At 41.0% G+C, this 20,066-nt stretch overlaps 1 long non-coding RNA gene across 1 annotated transcript in view; it reads left to right on the top strand.

Annotated features, from left to right (window-relative positions):
• The first annotated feature begins 5,157 nt into the window (after window positions 1-5,157).
• Window positions 5,158-20,066, top strand: part of LOC125322616 — a 235,961-nt gene continuing 221,052 nt past the window's right edge. The window contains exon 1 of the long non-coding RNA XR_007202114.1: window positions 5,158-5,298. This is a non-coding gene — a long non-coding RNA (uncharacterized LOC125322616). The remainder of the gene's footprint in view (window positions 5,299-20,066) is intronic.

A 20,066-nucleotide genomic window follows, 5' to 3' on the forward strand; every position in this document is an offset into this window, starting at 1 on the left:
AGGCAGGCGGGATGCGCTGGCTCTGTGCCATGAATTAGCACACCATAGCCCTGGCTCTAGTTCCTGCTCTGAGGTCTGCCAGGTGCTGCGGGGCTGCAGGCAAATCACTTAGCCCAGAGAGTCTGGTTTTCCCCATCTGAATGGGGTAATGATGCTCAGCTACCTTCAACACTCGCTGCTAAGTGCTCTCTGAGTCACAGGCGTTGTTATTAAAGACATCTGGAGAGATATCTTTGGGCAGCTTTGTGCTGAAGGTGTCTGAGGCCATTTCTGGGCAGATTTCCCTGGGGCTGCCATGGTGTCAGTGTCATCATCTGGTGTCATTTCTTGATTAAATGATCCAGGGAGATTAAAGAAAAATGAGGGTCTGTACTTCCTCCATAGTACTGTGAAAGCAGCAAGGTGTTTTGGGTGATCTGCCTGATATAGAAAACTTGTTGCCAGCTTGCAGAAGGTCTTCTGCCTGAAGAGTGCCAGGATGGGATTCTGCTGGTGGGTCAGGGCTCTGGCCTTTTGGTTTGGAGAAGGATCAAACCTCTTTTGCTGTCTTTGAGGCAAAATGACAGAGCTCTTTGACGTTTTTGTTGGTATATCTTTTTAAAATCTGTCTTGAGATGAATTTAAATTACAAAGATTTTTGGTTTTGTGTTGCTACATTATCCTGACATTCTGTGAAGTCAGGAGGGATGTTCTTTGGGGGTTCCTTGACTGGCCTGCCAGCATCCCAGCCACTTTGGTTATGGGACAGGGCCATGCATCCTGCAGGCCCTGGAGAAAGCTGAGAAGGACTGGTGGTAATGAGGATGGGCACTTCTAATCCCTTGTGCCCTGGTCTGGGCTGGTTCTGCCTCTGTGAGCTGAGCACTCTGAGCAGCAGCCACTAGAAAGAGCTAACTGAGCTCTGTGCTTTGTATGAAATAAATGCGAAGGTCAGATAGTGGAAGTAGAAAAAAAAAGTCTGAGATAGTTATCTGTATATCTAACATTGTAAAACTACTTTAAAAAATGTTTTGTGGATGGAACACAGGGAAAAAGCTGTGCTACTTTGCTAAAATGTGATATTCAGACTAGTGTGCTCAAAGGGGCAACTGCTTATACACATGTAGCCCCATCAAGCAGAACCTCTGCACCCGCCCGATGGGAATAGTGACACCTGTGCAAGCGGGTGGTGACTTTTGCATACACAGAAGCTGCTTTTAGGGTGGATGAGTGCAGGCACTCCTCCCTGAACATCTGCAGGTGCGGCTGCATGCAAAGAGACAAAGGGAAGTTGAAAGGAGGCAATCATATGTGCCCTTCATGGCAAAAAGTCATGAGTCACACTTAAAAATACTGTAAGATTCCATGTTTTCAGGCTTTTCTCTGCAACCAGGAAGGCCAGAGTTTCAAGGGTAGACCTGCAGGAAAGAGGACAGGGAGCCCAGCAAAATGCGGGAGCTGGCAGCCCTGAAACTTTGCCCCCAAGTGTCTCAAAAGAGCTGCAGCTGAGCTGCCCACAGCACAGATTCAGTGTCATACTCTGTGTCACCACTGAAGTGGAAACCAGGAGACCCTCTGGCTGTCCTTGTAAGAACAGTGAAGCAAAGTGAGTGAAGCAAAAAGCTGCATAACTTATGGTGATGCAACTCCCACAAGAATGGCAGCACCAATGCAGGGATGTTGCACAGCACCACAGCTTCCTCTGTACATGTGTGCGAGCACAGCCTAAAAACAAGTGTGTGCATGTTCTGCTTTGAGATAAGGCATATCGAGGTCAAGCTAGATGCAAAAGGGTTAAACACCCATCTCACTGCAAAATGGTTAACAGTTGCATTCTCACATTTATGCATTCACTGTCATAAGGGAGTACTTTTCTTCTGAAGTTTAGAGATGTACGGAAGGTATGTTGGTTCTTAGGATGGATTATAGCCCTAACTGAAACCAACTAAACCATTAGCACAAAACCATGCTTCTTTTTCTTCCATGCCATTAATTAGGAGAGTTAAAAGTCTTCCCTACTTTTTCATTAAAAAAATAGTACCAAGATTTGCACTTGTATGATTTCTTAGAATTTTTTTATGGTCCTGAGAGTGGTATTGCAGGGAAACTTACAACTGAAAAGCAGATAGAGGCATCAAAAAAGGAAAGATGAGTAAGAAGAGGATCTAGTCTATGATTTAATTGGAATCAATGGGAATTGTGCCATTTGCCTTTGGTGGCAGCAGAATCAAAGCTGAAACACCAGCTGTAGTTTATTTTAGATTGCTGCCTGTCTGAGATTAGATTTCAGATATCTCCACAGGGTTCTTTTTTCTTTTAACTACCTACAATTTATGGCAGCAATATATATTCTAAATGTCTTCCTCTACCAGAGGATCAGCTGAGCCTGTAAGGTCTGTAGGTGAAACAAGCCCTTTCCCTTTGTTTTCCGGGGGATGAGTCTGCCAGGTGTGAGTCTAAAGGAGTGGGTATTGCACTGCAGGGAGACATCCCTTGGGACAAGGCCTCCAAAGCTGCATGAGTGCAAAAGTGAGAGATTCAAGCAAGTTATGCTACTCAGCACTTCTCAAGTAGATATATGGGAAGCAGAAGCCAGCTAAGTGGACTGGAGATGGAGTAGCCTGAGGAGTGAAAGTCTCAGCAGGCTGATGACTGAACTCTAGGTGTAAGGAACTGATGGAAAAGATGGAGTGGAAGATCCTGATGTTGCTGAATAAATCCATAACCTCTTGGGAAGTGCTGTACTGTAGTGAAACAGAGCACAGGGGGAAATACCCTTCTGTAGGGAAGAAGGAAATATTAAGGCCTGAAGTCAAAGAAAGATTTGCAGAAGGCAACAGGGAAATGGTATCCATCTTGAATAGATGTAACAATCTGTGTAATGCTAACACTTGTATTTGAGTTGTGGTAGTCTTTTGGCTGCTAAATGTGTATGATTATCTTTGGGTGATGAATGAAAAATAGTAGTCGTTTAGTCTTTGAGAACAAACAAAGTAGTTGCTGAGGTGTCAGATCTTCTGCAGACCCTACCTGCTCTTTAATAGTGGTTAGTGGGCAGAGATCTCTGCAGGAGGTTTAGACAAACAGGAAGAAACTAGTGGTGAGCACTTGAGACAGGTGACCTAAAAAATAGGTAACTTTGATGTTGGAGGGAGAAGAAAAAATTTAGAAAACAAAATCCAAGAAAAAAGTCATGAATGAGTTGGTGAGGGGAAATGCCTAAGGGTCCAGGACACAAAACCAGCTGAATTCTCATTGAAGAATATATAGAAATGATGAGCTTTGTAACAGCTAGTCAGGAATCACTAAAAAACTCACTAAAAAAAAAAAAAAAAAAAAAAAAAAAAGAGGTGAAGTGCATCTTAGAGAAAAAGTTGTGGTTTGCAGAGCTTTAAAGTTTCCTGGATTGCTCCTGCTGTGGGTCATTTTGCCTTAAAGGTTTACTGAGGTGAAGGGTCATGACTGTGTTTTCTCCCTATTCCTTTTTATCTGGTCAGAGGCGAGAAAGAACCAACATGAAATAGGCACTGAAGTCGGCTCCAGTCCTCTCAATGGCTAGGATCAAGCCACTGATCAAGCCTTCATACTTCAAAGGAATAATGAAAATCCCCATACTCTTCTACTTATAAACTGCCTCCCACCCATGTGTGTTACTGAAGATGCCCAGAGCAGGCACGATCTGACATTATAATAGAAAGAAACTGATAGGCAATTCTCTCTACTAGAGCAACTAGTCCTGAAGAGCTGATTTAACCTCCTATAAGCAAGGACAAATGATGATTGAGATGTTTCTATTCTAGTAAATTGTATAACACATGCTCTGCTGTCCTTTGGTCTGATTCTGTATTTCTTGAATGTTCTAATGTGCAAGTGATGTTCAGAGGAGTTCTGAGCATGTCAGGAATATAGCTGGGGCTCAACCTGTAAAAGGTGTTTGCAAAATATTGCCTGAAGCACACAGGCCACCTGGACTTGTGACTGCAAAGGTTCCAGTGGCAGTAACCAAATGAGGTTTTGTTGAGTTGCTCTGAGTAGGGAAGGTATTCTTGCTTTGCTAAAGAAACTAGAATTTGTGGAGCTAAATATTAATGAGACCATTCAAAACTGAAACAAGAGTAACCTATGTCTGTCAACTGTTTTGAGTAATACCATACTGGAGTTAAAAAACCAAACGCGAACAAAACCCCAAGCAAACCAAAGCAAAACACTTTGTGTCAATTTTCAATTTGTTATCATGATTTGAGTGTTACAGGCTTTCTGCACCTCTCTGAGCCACAAATAAATAGATGGGGTCCATCCCTAAGTTATCTTTCCTAGGGTCTCCTTCCTCATTTCAGTGTGATTACATTGCGTTGAAAATGCTTTGGGTGGATGTTTACATTCAGAAACTCTTACTAAAAAAAGAGAGCAATTAGCAGAAGAGGGGACCAAAATATTTACATTATCTGTTGTTCAGCTTAAAAATTCAGTTTCTTTTTAACAGGTTTTCTCTGCATGGTTTCATGAAGGATAATTTTTGGAGGAAAGTTGTTGAGAAGGGAAAATTGTTCAGGAGCAAGACAGATCTCTACAAAGTGAAATTTACCTGTTCATTGCAGACCCAGAGCCTGAGAGTAGATTCTGACATATGTGTGAGCCCAGAAGTAAACAAAAGGAGTTTATTAATGTGGGTGGCATGACTGGCATGAAATGGAAATAGTACCTAACATTTATAAAGTATTACTACTCTGATTAAATTAAACAATTTTGATGTAATGGTTCATTCAGACAATATAGTTTTTAAAGGTAAGAAATGAGGCTTATTAAGGCTTAATGACACACACAGGGTCACACCATGAGTTTGAGGGATAAGCGGCTGAATTAGAAGACCTGACTTCCAGTACAATGCTCTACATTAGATGACAATGCACAACAGAAAGAATGAATGGAAATAAAATAAGACAGATGGTGAATGAAAGGAAACATGCATAAGTGTTTGAAATAAATATATGCACTGGGCAAGAACGAAACTGGTAATTGAAACCTTTGCTCACTTTAAAATACAATCAAGTGTATTTGCTTGCAGTGCATTTGGAATAACAGGCTACTGAAAGGGATGATGTGGCCTATGAGAGAAAGCGAAAGCATTTACTGAGGGTGTTGCTAAAAGCTATATTTTTGCCTCCATTTTCAGGAAAGAATAAGGGAACAGATGGCAGAAATTTCCCAAGAGAGAAAAGAGAATTACTAGAGAAGATCAGGATCAGACCTGCACAGGTGATCATGAAATCGAAATGCCTGAAAACTCAATTTCTCAAGGTCGATATAATCCATGCCTAGGTAACCAGCTTCTCTGAATTCTGAGGCAATTGGGACAACATGAGAAAACTGGGAGGTGCTGGAGGACTGGCAAGAGTGTGCAATGTCAGTGATGACCTAGGGAGAATCCAAGTACATCAGAGTCTTGTCAGCTGGGTGGTTTCTATTTAATTTGTGTTTCTGCATCACATTCATTGCTGGAGTATCTGAGCACCTTCAGTAAAAACAGCCATAGTGTCTCTCTCAGCCTCTCCTCCCAGGAGAGCCAAAGTTTCTTGGAGGGGCTTGTTTTAGTAGAATCTTTTTGTTGTTGTTAGTGTATGTATTGTAGTATATTTGTTGCAACAGGATGAATTGAGAGAGGTGTCTTGTGTCTGAACTGGAAAATAGTAGGTTATTGAGGAGACTGCATTCCTCAGTAGCAGTTGCTCCTGGACTAGGCCTGGTTAGACTGGGATTGCGGGAGATTTAACAAAATAAGGACAGGAGTTCCTCTGCCCTTGCATAGCTGTTGACATTGTGTCCAGCTGGTCTGTGCCTGCTTTCTCTCTGCTTTGGTGATAAAGAGTGTTTTCAAACAGGACCATCAGACTCCAGCTGCATAGAGGAATGCAGTTTTGTTCCAGTCCCACTCTAACAACCAGATTTTGTGAGATGTCTTGTTCCTAATGTCAGGGGAGCTAAATGCCTAAACATCTTTAAAATATGTGTTGACTTTATTCCAGTTTTGTCCAGTGTACCCCTGTGCTTTTGCATGATTTAGGTAAATACTGTAGTATGAAAAGAGGAAATATCCACATGGAGGAGGCTGGAAAACCTAAGGAGGAGTACAGTGAGAGAGCTTAAGTAGCATGATTTGATTATGCATAGTCAGCATGATTGCCTGAGAAATACTGTGTCTACCAAAGAGAATTTGTTTTGTTTTGACTTCTGTGAGGAAATGGAAAGAATTTTGGTGGATTGATATTGGGATTAAAATTAAATTTACAAATCCTATGGAATAAGTGGATATTATAAGTGTAACACAGGATGACCAAGTTTATCCAGTGCTGAGTAGCAGGTTTCTAGTTTTAGGGAACCTCTTCCAGACCAACATCCAGAGCGTTATGTTCAGAACAGATCCTTTTCCTCTCATTTTAGTGCATGTCTTAGAGACTTGCCAAGGAAGGCATGAACTCAAGGAGTCGCTCAGAAAGTGCTTATTTTCACATCTTGTAGGTAATGACTCTTCCTATTATATCAAATCCTTTTGTTGGGTCACTATTGAACCAATGCCATGCTTGACAATCATCCTGCTGGTTGGACTGCTGTGGAAGAGTTAATGGCCAAAGTAAGGACAATTTTGGGACAACTAAGAAAAAGACAGATGATATTTTGAGCTGGAACTAACAAGTTACTAGCATTGACCAATGAAGTGTGTTAGAGTCACATAGACACTCCTAGATTTCGTACAGCCTCACTTCTGTCTCTTAGAATTAGTGAATTTCTTGAACAAAGAACATTTTTTCTGGCATTAAGCAACCACTTGGAATTTATGTTGTCCCTTACTCTTATGTTCTTACTAAGCCTAACTTGTAAATATTTGGGATATAATAAGCAAGTTACTCTCATTTAAAAGGTACAAGTACTGATGCAAAAAGTCATTTGCCCTGCAAGTATGCCTGCTCTTGCCTGCAATAAATACCTCATTGAAGGAAAGAATAGATGGAGAAGAGGTCACGCATGGCTGATGTAGATAAGTTTGTGCCTGGTACAGTAAAGATATTGTTCAGTACTTATCTTTCTTGTGAAAATATTACTGTTGTAACAGTACCAACATATCTATGTGTGTTAGTTGTCTCTCATTCAAGCAGCAGCTCGGCAGGTTTGTTCTACCCCATCACATGTTGTAAGTCATCCACCTGTATTCTGCACAGGTGTCAGCCCTCCCTGCATCACACTGCTGATGCTTCTGGCCTGACCTGTGTGCATTTTGCTAATGTTCCTCACCAGACAGTGCTTCTGGATGAAGCTTTGCCCAAAGGCACTCCTACACTCATGGCTAGGTGGGGGAATTGGGCCCAGCTGTGAGCAATGTGATAGGGAAGGCTCACAAGCCTAGAGTGGCCCTTGCAAGTTTTGCCTTGCACTTGAGAAGCTCCTTCCTGCTACCACATTGCTCACCACGCTTGGTGGTTTAGTGCCACCATTTGCACAGGCCTCCTCCTTCCCAGCAGCACTGGGGTGGTAAATTTGTGCTCACACAGCGTCTCAGTCCAGATCAGAGGTGTAGCTTGCTTGTAGGATGCAGGTGGTGGGAGTGGGAGTGTGCAGCTGCTTGCAGTCGCGCTGGGTGACAGCTAACCAAGGCGGCTTCCTCCTCCCACGCACCGGGCCCAGCGCAGGGCTTTTTTCCTGTTCTCGCCTGCTGTCAAGATGTGCAGCGGGCTCTCGGTCAGAGCGGGTGGGATGAGGTCACGTCCTCTGTACCATGTCAGAATGGGAGTGATGAGCATCTCCCACCTCAGCACATGAGGAGTCAGCTTCCAGAGAGGTTGGTGGCACTGGCAGTTCCTGGTGTGCTGTCATTCTCTGAGGAGGAAGTTCCCATTGTTCAGACTTATTTCTTACACCAAATACTGATCAAAGTTATATGCTAGTCTATACCAGCAGCAAATTTGTCCCTGGGGTTTTTATCCTTCAGTTGTTTAAACCATACTCCTGTGAATGATCAGTGAAGTGAGCCATGAAGAAGAAAATTAATTCTATCTCAGTTCAATGTTCAGTATTTGGTATACTTTAAATCAGCTGTTTATAAAATGGTCAACCTCTTTCCCATCCCATGGCAGGACTTTAGTTTTTTCTTGATTAGATATGGTGTCTGGCTTAATGTGGGCTGAGGCTGGGTGAGTAGACCTGGTTATTGTATTTGCTTGTGTGGTAATTGAGATTGATACACACTGAAATTTGAGCTGGAGCCAAATTAAATTTAATTCTATTGCAGTCCAAGGTGCTTCTTTGTATGCTGGCCAGAACAGTGGTTCATCACTGGGACTCCTCAGAGTACTTGTAATAAAAGTAATAAAGCTACAGTTGGTAATAGTTTAGTGAGGGTGTGTTGTTTGAATTGGGGTTTACAAGAAAAGATCCTTACCACAACACCACATCTCTTGTCTACTCTTTCAAAGATGTCTTAAAGACATTTTTCTTTTTTCTTTCTCTTAAGTCTATGTTCTCTTTATACCTGTATCACTGTGTATGATGAGCATCAAGTATGCAACTCTTTCCAAGCTGAAAACTTCTACTATGGATAGAATACCAGAAGGGATAATAAATAGAAACAGATTTTTTTTTTTTTTTGGGAAGCAATTTGCATGTTATGCTTCTGGATCCTAAAGAAAAGGAAATGTACTTCATGTTAAAATTGGCTTCATCGCTCCAGTTTTCTCAGCTCTGCACCAACTGCCTCTAATCAAACTGTCCAATTACAGGAAACAATTGTTTTCTTGGTTTCTGTTAAGTGCAGAAATTAATTCACTAAAGGACTTTTTACCAAATGTTGCTTTAACAAAACTATCCTCACAATTTGTTTGAAAATAATGTGCTGATATTTATGTCCAGTTTGTATGTTAGAATTCAAACATATGGTCACCAGGATCCACAGAAGGTCATTTACAAAATTGTAATATTTATCTTAGCTGATTGCAGGGTTTGGAAATCTCTATTGTATTGGGAGAAACTCAGTGGACATTAATAGTTTCACAATTGTTGTGGTAAGCTGAGAATCAGGCCCTGACCTATAATTATCAGTTACATGAAGAGCACTGATAATACAAAAGGGAAATTGGTCTCCCTAGATATGCTGCCTTAAATGTGAGACAATGACTTCAGGCTGTTTCTGAGCTGCAAATCTCCCAGGTGGAGCCTTGCTGAAGTAGAATAAAATAGAATAAAAACCAGAGTAAGAGGATCCAGCTTTGGTTAATAATGCTTTCCTTGCAAAACTGGATCTCAAACCAAACCATAACCTTAACACACTCAATTAGCCCTACAGAATTACAGGAGATCACATGGAGAAAGTGAATACGCAACATCCGCTCTCATTTTAGCAATGATGTTTGCATGTCTTCACCTAACAACTGCTTTTTATCTGCAAAGAAACAGATTGATAAGGAAAATATTAACAATATACTCTTTATACAATTATATATATATAATTTTTAACAATATACAGTTTAGGAGCTTAGTAATTATACTGTAAGTATTTGATCTCCTCACAAACTTTGTATGAAACTAAATAGACTAAATAAGAGTGTAATGATCCTAGTTAGGAGGCCTGTATAAAAAGACATATAATACACTGTAAAATTTCCTTGAGAAGCATAAGGCAGTTATTGGAAACTATTGAATAGAGGAAACATGAGGAGCTACTATTCACTGTCTCATAACAAGAGAAGGTGGGGGTTATTCTATGACATTGACAGTCAATAAACGCAAAACAGATAAATGAGTGACTCATAGGCATTAACCAGTAAGCCTTCAGCATGTGGAATTAATTTCCATAGGAAATCTATAATAAACTGCAGCACAATTGGCAGCATTGCTACAGCCATGTTGAGAGGGGTGATGTACTAAAAACTGCTTTTTGTTTCCAAAATGTGTTTAATATGTGTCTGTGTACTCACATATGACTTGCAGCTATGCTCACTGGATCAATAGACTGCTATTTCCTCTGTTAGTTGAATCAATGAGGAGGTATTTGGTATACACCAGAAAAAGCTTTGGAAATTTGATACAATGCCCTATCTAAGAATTTCTTTTTGTCCTTATAGCTGTACTTGTCTATGCTTTTTATTTTCCTCTCCCACATTTTCCAATTTTTTGCCTTTTTAATCAAGATCGAGAAGAGAACAATGCTGGAGATTTTCATGTTGGCTGGCTTGTACTGTTTAGCAACTTTTGTTTGTTGCTGTTTGCTGAAGGAAGGGTTGAGGAATATATCGCTTTATTCCTGTTACTTCCAAGTTTGCTTTAGGTGCACTTGACTGGTTGATCTTGCTGCATTTATGTGGACAGTGGAGTGGTATATAAGATAAGAACAAAAATTTGGTAACTGAAGAAAAAATCTCCATTGCTTTTAAAGGAGAATAAAAGAGAAGAGCAACCTAACACAAAGCAAATGTTGCTTGCAGTGCAGTAAAACCTAGACAAAATCTGAAATGCTCTATAAAAAGGGAGACAGCATGTTTATCAATTGTTATTCCTATGACATGGGTCATTGTTTTGTTTTATTGTGTAACCTGTAATTTATTACAGTGCCCATCAACACAGTAACATTAATTCTTCATATGATAGATGCATATATATTTTATATGTTAGCCAAACAAGGATGAACAAATACAGCCTTACCTCTCTGGAGCACAGAGAAGCCAAGCTAGTACCCTGACTGACAAGTGCTCAGGTCTAGTGGAAAGTAGGTATGGAGAGATGCAATTCCCAGCACTCTTAACATTGTAGTTTGTGCCTTTATCTGTTTCTGAAAGGTTTTGTCCTAAATCTTGGGCAATGCAGAGAAGAGGATTTGAAGAACACAGGAGGTTCAGGGAATTGGAAAGTGTTGCCTAAAGCTCTTTATATGCCTGAAAATGAATATAGGTATGTATGTTCTGTATGTTCCAGGTATGTAGGACTGTATGGAGTTTTTACAGCCATAAGAAGCTGGAGTGGTGGATATGAAGGTACTGGGGAAAGAGTAAGTTTAGTGGATTGCAATGCAAGGATGAGGGGTATGGGCATAGAAGATATCCTCACATAGGCAGCGGAAATTCTGGGAATTACCAGAAAAAAAGTATACAATGATAATTCCATCATTATAAAACTTTGTCCCTTGTTATAAATTGACTGTTTTTCCTGCTGAAACAGGGAAACGCTCTCCTCCAATTTTCACGTTTCCTTTTATATATTCCACTTGAATTGTCATCCACTGTTGGTGTCTTGCTTGAAACATGGTCATCCTGCCAGGTGTGTGCGTGCACAAGTCTGCATGCACTGAGGGACACTGCCAGCCCAGCCCTGCCCCAGTGACCTGATGATCTCTGTGTGTCTGAGTGCACAGTCAAGATGAGGAAACAAAAAAGAAATGTTATGCTTGAAGAAAGAAGGAAGGATAAAAGCAGAATTTCAAAGCACTGGAGATTCTGCAGGTCCCATAGTGACACTGCCCACCTGGAAACACGTGCTACAAGTCCTGCATTCCGCTGGCCGTTCAGCCCTTCCCTGTGTCAACGTGGGCAGTGGCAATGTGCGAGCTGAGACAGAGAATAGTGAAAGCCTCAGACTGCTGTCAGGACTCCCTGAAGGGGAAGGATCTCTGCACACCAGAAAAAGCTTTTCTCCAGGATTTCTGCTATTTCCAGTTGTTTCAGGTCCTGGTGCATAAACCTTCCAGTGTGCTGCACTGGAAGGATCTGAAGTACACAGGTCTACCTAGGCAAAAGGAATATATGTATTATGATGGTTTCACACCAGCTCACTCTGGGATTGTCCCTGGGCAATAAATTTTTTGTTTGGAAAACACAGGCACACATGAATCACCCAAATACCATCTTTGCTTCCTGCCCTTCACACCCTATCTTACTGCATATTTCCCACATTTGTCACTAACCATGTTCATATTTTGGTGTGGGTCTTGTAACTCATTTAGCCCTATAGAAATAAAAGCTTTTAATTTAAATATGCATATCTAACTTTCCACATAGGAAGAAAATGTTAACAAAAAGACTTTTAATGTATATGTCACATTACTTAGCTCTATAAGAATGTCCATAATTTTGCAAGAACTGGCCCAGAGTCCAGCCAACAGGTGCCCCCAGATGGCTTCAGAAGAAGATGCAAGAAACATGACCTTTGAGGTAGTGCAGAGCACAGGCTGGGTTATCACCATGTTACCAAAGTTTGGCTGTGTGGTGTTAATGGGGTAATGGCCATGCTGTCACTGCCAATTACACCACCTTGGGAGAGGCTGTCAAAGAAACCAGAGAGTCTAATTTGGAACTAAAAGCAAGAACAATTGGCCAGCCATCCCTGTAGCAATTCCTTTGTTGGGCAGAATGATATTTGGGTTTGTGTTTCACTGTATTCATTAAAAATGTAATGAACAAATTTAGGTTTTTTATTATGGACACTGTGCAAGTAGTTTCTAGAAAGAGACAGAGCCTGCAAGATTACGATAGTGCTCACGTGGATTTTGAGTGGGCAGCTGAAACATTTTAAGTAACCAAAAATAATAGTAGGGGACATATGATAGCTTTTTGTTATGTTTTCTATTTCGTAGGACAGTCTTTAGATAGTTATTCATTACTTTCACAACTCACAAATACATTTTATGACTATCTAACAGCTTGTCTGCATATTGGAACACAACCTTACAAACAGCAGCACACAAGCATTTGTAAAATTAATTTAATTAGTATTCTATCAGCTCTGGAGCTTAGCTACTGTGCATAGGTGTTGCACAGGCAGTATAGTTTAATGGCTCCTGGAGCATTTTAACTCAGGACTCCATAACATACTTTTTCAGTTTCCATGCTTGTGGAAAGAGGGTCACAAAATCTTTCAGGCTGCCCAGCTGTTAAATGGTATGCTTATATTTAGGTAGCTTGGCTAAAATTGGTAGGATGCATTGAAGTATTTGGATGAAAGCTGCTTTACAGTGTAAGCATAAAGCATTATTATTAGAAACATTATTACATTATCAGCAGTGTGACTTACAATGAAAACTCAGGAACTTCTGGATTTAGGAGAGAATTTTTTGTTTTTTTAACATAAGTATTCAAGAAACATAAAACAGAGAAATAAAGACATAGATGTAAAACAAATAACAGTGATGTTAACTTTATTAAAAAGCTTCATTGTGGTATCAGGCAGGAAGTGAAACTGCTTTCAAACTGCAAATATTTCTCAATCATTTCATGCACCAGCAATCTTTGTAATAGGTTTTCTGTTGTTTTTTGCAAAATGTTCAGATGAGCAGATAAAAGTTGAGACACAAGGGGAAAGGCAGTCATTTTTCTTGCATTTCACTAGCCATGTATTTAATTCTGTGATTCAAAGTGACCTTAGAGTCTGTCTCAAAGAGCAGATGTGCATGCTGAAGGTTTGAGCCTTAACTATTTTTATAGGGCCATTCCTTTTTATAAACCAGCAGAGCTGTATGCTGGCAGCCCGCTAACCGGCTTTGGGTGTTGACTCATGCTTGGTGAGACTTCAGTCAGAGGCAGCTGAAGTAGAAACGGCTCCAGCTCCTTTCCCTCCCCACCCTGTGTCTTGCCATGGGCCAGCGGCGTGTGATGTGTGCCTGCACCCTGGCCAGGGAGCTGAGAGCCTGCTGTCCTCCTGTGAGTTCCTGCTGACTTCAGGCTGTAAGCCCTGCTGACTCAAGAGGGGATACTTGTTCTGCTAAAGCCTCCCTGGTATGGAACTTCCAAAAGAGGGACAGAGGCAACAGCTGGCAATGGTGAATGCTTCATCCATCCCAGTTAAATCTGCCAGGGAATGTGCATCATCAGTTTTAGGTTTTGCACTACTTGGAACTACTTTTCTTCCTCTCAGTATCATGTTATGTTGATCCCAGAGGGTCAAGTACAAAAGTATTGAGAACTTAGAGACACTAAATGCCCTTACTGGGTGAATTAATGGGCCTTGAGAGCATTTGGCAATGGGACTGCTCAAAAAAACTTCAATTAAACTCTTCCTTGACAGAAAAGCAGTTTTTTCATTAAAAACAGAAAGCTAGAAAACTGAAACTTCAGCTAGCATATTCATTTCTGCACCTGGGTCAGATGCAGAAGGTTAGATGCAGACTAAGTGCTAATTAGGTATCTCTTGACTCAGTAATTCTTGCTAAAAGTGCTGTGTGTAGGGCATCTAGAAGAGCAGCAGGTGTTGTGGTAGATTTTACTTGTCTAATCTTGTAGTTTCTAGACACCACGACCCCAGTCTTTGCAGCTTTTCAACAAGCAATGGTTTATTCTTGTACAAAAGTAGAAATAAAAAGGTAGGAAAAGCACATGCAATAAAAAATTTCCAAGGTAATCCCATTTCACAGTGTTCAAAAGTGATCTAATTTGAACACTTATTGTGTTACATTTCAGTCAAATGTTTGTCTAAATTTTGAAAAATTTAAATCTTGGTAAATTGAGAGAAGATTAAGTGTTTTAGAAAATCTTTGCAGACCCGTTCTGAGGAAGAAAACACCTTAATTTTGTAAGAAATTACATGTTAACAATGGCTACCAGGTCTAGGTAATGGCCTGGGGTTTAGGAGACCTGGATTCAGTTCTTTCTTCATTGTATGGTTTTCAACATAGTTTTCCAGTGCCTCACTTCCGAATCTGTAAAACAGGGGTGCTGTATTTACCTTGCAGAGGTGTTGCAGAGATCAGTACTTTGAAGACTGTGATGTTACTGTGTTATAGGACAGTGAAAAGTTTGAAGCCTATACTTTTGCTGTTCCCTGGATTCCTATTCTTAACATTTTTCTTTGCCAAACAGGGAAATCACAAAGCTCTCCAAAATCATAGCAATCTGCTGTTCCTGCTCCATTTGCTTGTTCCAAAGCCTGTAAAGTTTTATTAGAATCTTTGCAGTGACTTCATATACTTTGTGTTGGACTTTCATGACCTCGGGACCCATATGGACCACTGCATTTATTGTTGTGTGCTGAACGTCCTCACATTTCAGAGGCTGATCTCAAGACTGCTGAGAATTTGTCAAAGTCCTTCATTAGATACCATATGCTTGTTTGATACTGACAGATTTCATAAGTGTGACATTAACAGGAAGAAAAGCATTAGTACCTAAAACAGATTGCTCCATTTGCTCAGCTTGCTCCTCCAAACTTTTAGATAGGTAATGATAGTAAAGCCTAATGATACCGTGCTGGAGGGCAAACAGGCCCCTCAGTATCACAGGTGATATAATTCATAAGGACACGCAACTAAAACAGATAAAAGGATGGGATAGAGCCTCTCCAAGCCTTGCAGGAAATTGGTGGCTGCAGGGTGGGCTCTGGATGTTCCAGGAGCCTTGATTCATTATTGTTAGTGCACTGTTTGCATAGCATTTGTGAATGCTGTAGAAAGGTTTATAAACAAGTGTCAGATAACAGAAGTACTTGATGAGCTCTCTAGTCAAACAAACTGCAGTTAGATGGGCACTGATGATGATGAGAAGCTGAATGATTTCTAACATAATTTCAAGGAGATGCAAGGGAATGGTGTGGTTTGCACCTGAATGAGGTCATCTGCTCCAAGTGGTTCAGTTTTAAATCTGTATTTGGTGGAGCAGGCAGGGAGTTTTAAGATCATAAAATCATTCTGATTAGAAGGGACCTTAGAAAGCCTCATGTGAAACCTTTTACTCAAAATGGGGTCAGCTAAAAGATCAGACCAGGTTGCTCCGGGCTTTGTCCAGTCAGGTATTGAAAACCCCCAGGAATGAAGGTCGCATAACCTCTTTGGACATCCTGTTCCCCTGCTTGATTTCAAAGGCTTTTATTGTGAAAAAATATTTTCCTCAGATCCAGTCTGAACCCCACTTGCAATTTGTGCTTGCTGCTCTCCCACTATGTACTGCGGTGAAGAACCTGCCTCCATCTCCTTGTTGGTTATCCTCAAAAGCACTGGGGGCTGGTGTTTTTCTAAAGCCATCTCTTCTTCAAGCTGGACAAGCCCACCTACCTGAGCCCCTGCACTTTGGGCAAGTGCTCCAGTGCTTGTGGACTTCTGCTCTGGTTTATTGATAAGCTGCAGTCATACAGATTTACAGGAAGACACCTAATTCCTTCAAAATCAAAAACTTCCATTGGAAATGTCTGTTTTCCATGTAGAAAACTGTTTCCAGTTCAGATGTGGCCCCAGCAGTCAGCCGATGGGCTGCGGAGCTCCTGGCCTCACCGGCTCTGCAGTGCTGCAGCCACACTTGGGGCAGATTGTCAGCTGGCATTACCAAGGGTCTCACTCTGTTCCAGGACTGCTGAAACATTACTCTGGAGTTTCCAAAGTGAGGTACTGTGTAATTTTAGGGAGGAGAATTTCCAAAAACACAACATTTTCTTCTCTGAATTGACTTCTCTGTCAGTTCCCCTTTTTCCTTCCCCCTCCAAGTAATTTTCTTCAGAACTGACTTTATGTAAGGCACAGGCTGAACCTACAGATGGGTTTTTTGTTTTTTAATTATCCAGAGGATTGTGTGAAATGGGCAGGCGACCCTGTCATTAGTAAGGTGTTTGTTTAACAGAACAAAACTATTTCCCTCTTTACTGTAGACTTCAGATTCTGAACAATTATTAACTTGTTGCCTTCCCTCTTCCTTCCTTCCTTTTCTCTTTATAGTTGGACTTGAGGTTTTGCGTTTCTCTCTTATCTGCTGCTTTCAACATGTTAAAAGTAAATTTTTGTGGGATTGCAGAGGCAGAAAGCAGAGGGGATGTTCTAGAAGGGAGACTGAAGTAACTATAATATAATTAATTATTGTTTTTTATTAATAATTGCACCATTATGGATATAATCCTAATTTTGCATATGCAGGCAAACTCAGAGTGTCCTAGATAAGCTTGAGAAGGGCTTGTGTTCCTAGTCCTGGTGCACCTTTTCAATTACTTCCTTTTCTCCTCTCAACCTCCCTGCTCTATCACCTGGCCAACATCCGTGTGGACTTGGAGGTGACTGCCTAAGGTGGGCAACAGCATCAAAAAAGCTCTAGATTTCTGCCTGGCATGGCGTTGTATTAAGAAAATGAGGCAAAAGGGCCAGTAAATTTCATTCATCCACAGAAGGTGCCTCACAGCATGAGGCTGAGCTGGTGGACTTCTGAGCCACAGGAGGCTGTAAATGTGAATGCCATGCTGGATTGAAAAGGGCCTAGAAAACGTTATGAACAGTTGTAACATTTGAAGTAATAATACAGGCTTAATTAAATCTCATATATGAGCACATTGGCTAGTCTCTGTAGGGATCAGGAAGGATTTTCCCTTATCCATATACAGCATTTCATAATTGATCAGGTGCATTATGGGGTTATTGTCTTTCTCTAAATCCGAGGCAGTGATTAAATGTTTCTGCTAGGAGTGGGATGCTGAACATGAGCAGTGGGCCTGGTGTGGCATGGCAGATTTGGTCTTCCTTTAGATTGTTCGTTGTTTTCCCCTGTGATTTGTATTTTGATTCTTGTAATATTTGACATTTTTCTAGCTCCTGAATGAAGGTAATGGCAATGAGAATCTTGGCTTTCACTATGATACTAATTTTTTAGCCTATCAGTACAATAAGGTTGGAAGCACGACCCAAACCTCTGAAGTAGAAGAAACCCCAGGCCATCTTTTACTGCATTGTATAATGCATTGGTTGCTGATAATGTCTTTGCATGTTCCAACTCAGAGCAGCTATGTAATACATAAATTTGTCCTATAATGAAAACAATCAGGTGGGAAAATGCTTCTGACCTTTGAAGTGCTCTGGGAGATGGATAAGAAGGTATTTTTTATGCCTGTGTGTTTGTTATCGCTGCAGTAGTTGTGACTACAAAACTATTTCTATACAGACATATTTGTGTAGATGGGAGCCTGGAAAATTTCAGTCTTTTAAGAGGGGTTGAGAGGATCTAAGCCCAAAGCTAGATGTTTACGTGTGCCTCCTGACTCCTGCCTGATATGTGACCTAGCTTCCTGGAGACTGAAGTAGCTGCACAGGTCTCCCACACTCTTGAAGTCCTGATGTGATCATGCAAAGGGCAGAGGCACCCGAAGTGGTGGCGCAGGGCAGATGTGAGACATCGGACCTCGGCCAGGATGTGCCTGTTATCCTGGTGGGAAGTGCCGGGGGTAGCAGCTGAGGGCTTATCTACCAATGAGTACAAAATGCTGATAGCAGGCATGCCACGTGTTTCTGACTGCTGTGTGCAGATGCACAACCTTGTAGAGTTTTGTAATGGGAGAGCATCCACCAGTTGTATCCATCTGCTGGCTGCTCATGGTACCATGGAGTAGGAAAGGTCGATTTACTGGGGCAGGAGAGTGTGGAAGAGGGTCAGAGAAAACTTGATCAGTCTGTTCTATCTTGCATGATTGAAGGAGGCCCATTAAAAACAATCCAATTCCTATGCTACATTTCTACAGAGAGGCCAAGATTACTTTAATTAAAAGACATCTCTCTAAAATCCTTTATAAAGGATTTATAAATCATTAAGATTGTTATTAATTGTCACTGATCATCGTTTACAGTGAAGTAGGAGTGAAATTATATATGGTACTGACAATTTCTTAAACAAGGAGAGGCCATCCCTACCCTGAATTTCTTACAATTATTGCCCAGCATATGTATTGAGGGATGCAAGGAGTATGAAATTGATGCCCAGTGAGTTTAGTGTGGAAGCTTCTGATAATGTTTTAATAATACTCATGCAAGAATTTAGCTTTCTTCCCAATAAATGATGCTTGTGAAAAGTTTAATATGTATTTATTTGGTGTGTTGTGATACTGGCACATGAGCAGAATAATAAGGAGTTATGTATGCTTGAAAGGGTTTTCACCTGCATGTTGACTTTTAATTCTTTTTTAAAATGCTGAACAATAAGGTTTATTCTAATTAAAAGAAGAAGATGGGTTATTCCTCCAGAGTGATTTTGGTTAAAAATTTAATTTGTCTTGTGTTAATTTCCTCTTAACTGTTTGCAAGAAATTGACATGGTGAAACATGGTTCTGTGCAGAAATGAAAAGTAAAGTATGTTTGCAGTATATGAAAAAATTTTTTGCAAAATTTGCAGAAGCTTCTCTGGTGAGCATATGCATCTGTATATTGGTCGAATTATATGCTTTTAAGTGAAAGTAAGTGAAGAAAAATTACTAATGACACCCAGAGCAAATGCAAAATGGTTTCAGTTTCTTGAACAGGGGCACCAAGATGTGAATCATCATATTTTCACTGTCAGAAAACCTGAGTGGTTTTTCCTCAGGGTAACAAAGGTACATGTCAACTGTCTGAATAAGAAATCTCAGCAAAGGCAACACACATTAGTTTTACTATGAAGTAAACTCCCTCAGGTCAACCCCAGGCAGGGTACAACACTCATCTTGGCAAGTCACCTCATGGTAAAACTTGTAGTGCCTCATTGTCACTTATTTTACCTCGAGGTAGCTGACATGCATGTTGGCTACCCTGAGGTAAAAATGCTGCCTCTTTATCAGCAAGCACCAGCCCTTGGCGTACGTGCAGGCCAACACCGTGCTCCTTGGCTGTCCCCAGGTGTGACAGTCAGCCTGTACCTGCCTATCCCATCTCTTTCTACCTCTCCAGTGCTCTTCACAACTCAGAGGACGTCCAGCATCTCTTGTGAGTTAATTTCAATCCACTTCACTAAATCAGTCTCATAAAAAGTTCTCAGGCTGTCAGAGGGACCCTGTTAACTAGTTTCAGAAAACTGTAATATTGAAAATCACCATGTGGTGTGTATTCGACAGCCCTGAATATGGCACTGAGACCTCCCTGCACCATGTTTTTCCCCTGTGGGCTCTCTCTCGGCTCCTCTCCCATCTACTGCTACTTGGAACATTCCTGCTGGCTGGAGGTTTGTCTTCTTGTGCTTGGCGTATCCCCACTTCCATCTCTACCAGAAAATAGGAGCCTCTTTATCTCTCTCTCATCTCTCTCTCATTTACTGAAGGTCCCTTATGTGTTCCTGTGCTAGGAGCTGGGAATATAATTTTCCTTCCCACCAGTCTTATCTCCCAGGCAGAGCAAAAAGAAGTAAATTAT

This window comes from Corvus hawaiiensis, chromosome 3, assembly GCF_020740725.1.
Source record: "Corvus hawaiiensis isolate bCorHaw1 chromosome 3, bCorHaw1.pri.cur, whole genome shotgun sequence".
Classification (NCBI taxonomy): domain Eukaryota; kingdom Metazoa; phylum Chordata; class Aves; order Passeriformes; family Corvidae; genus Corvus; species Corvus hawaiiensis.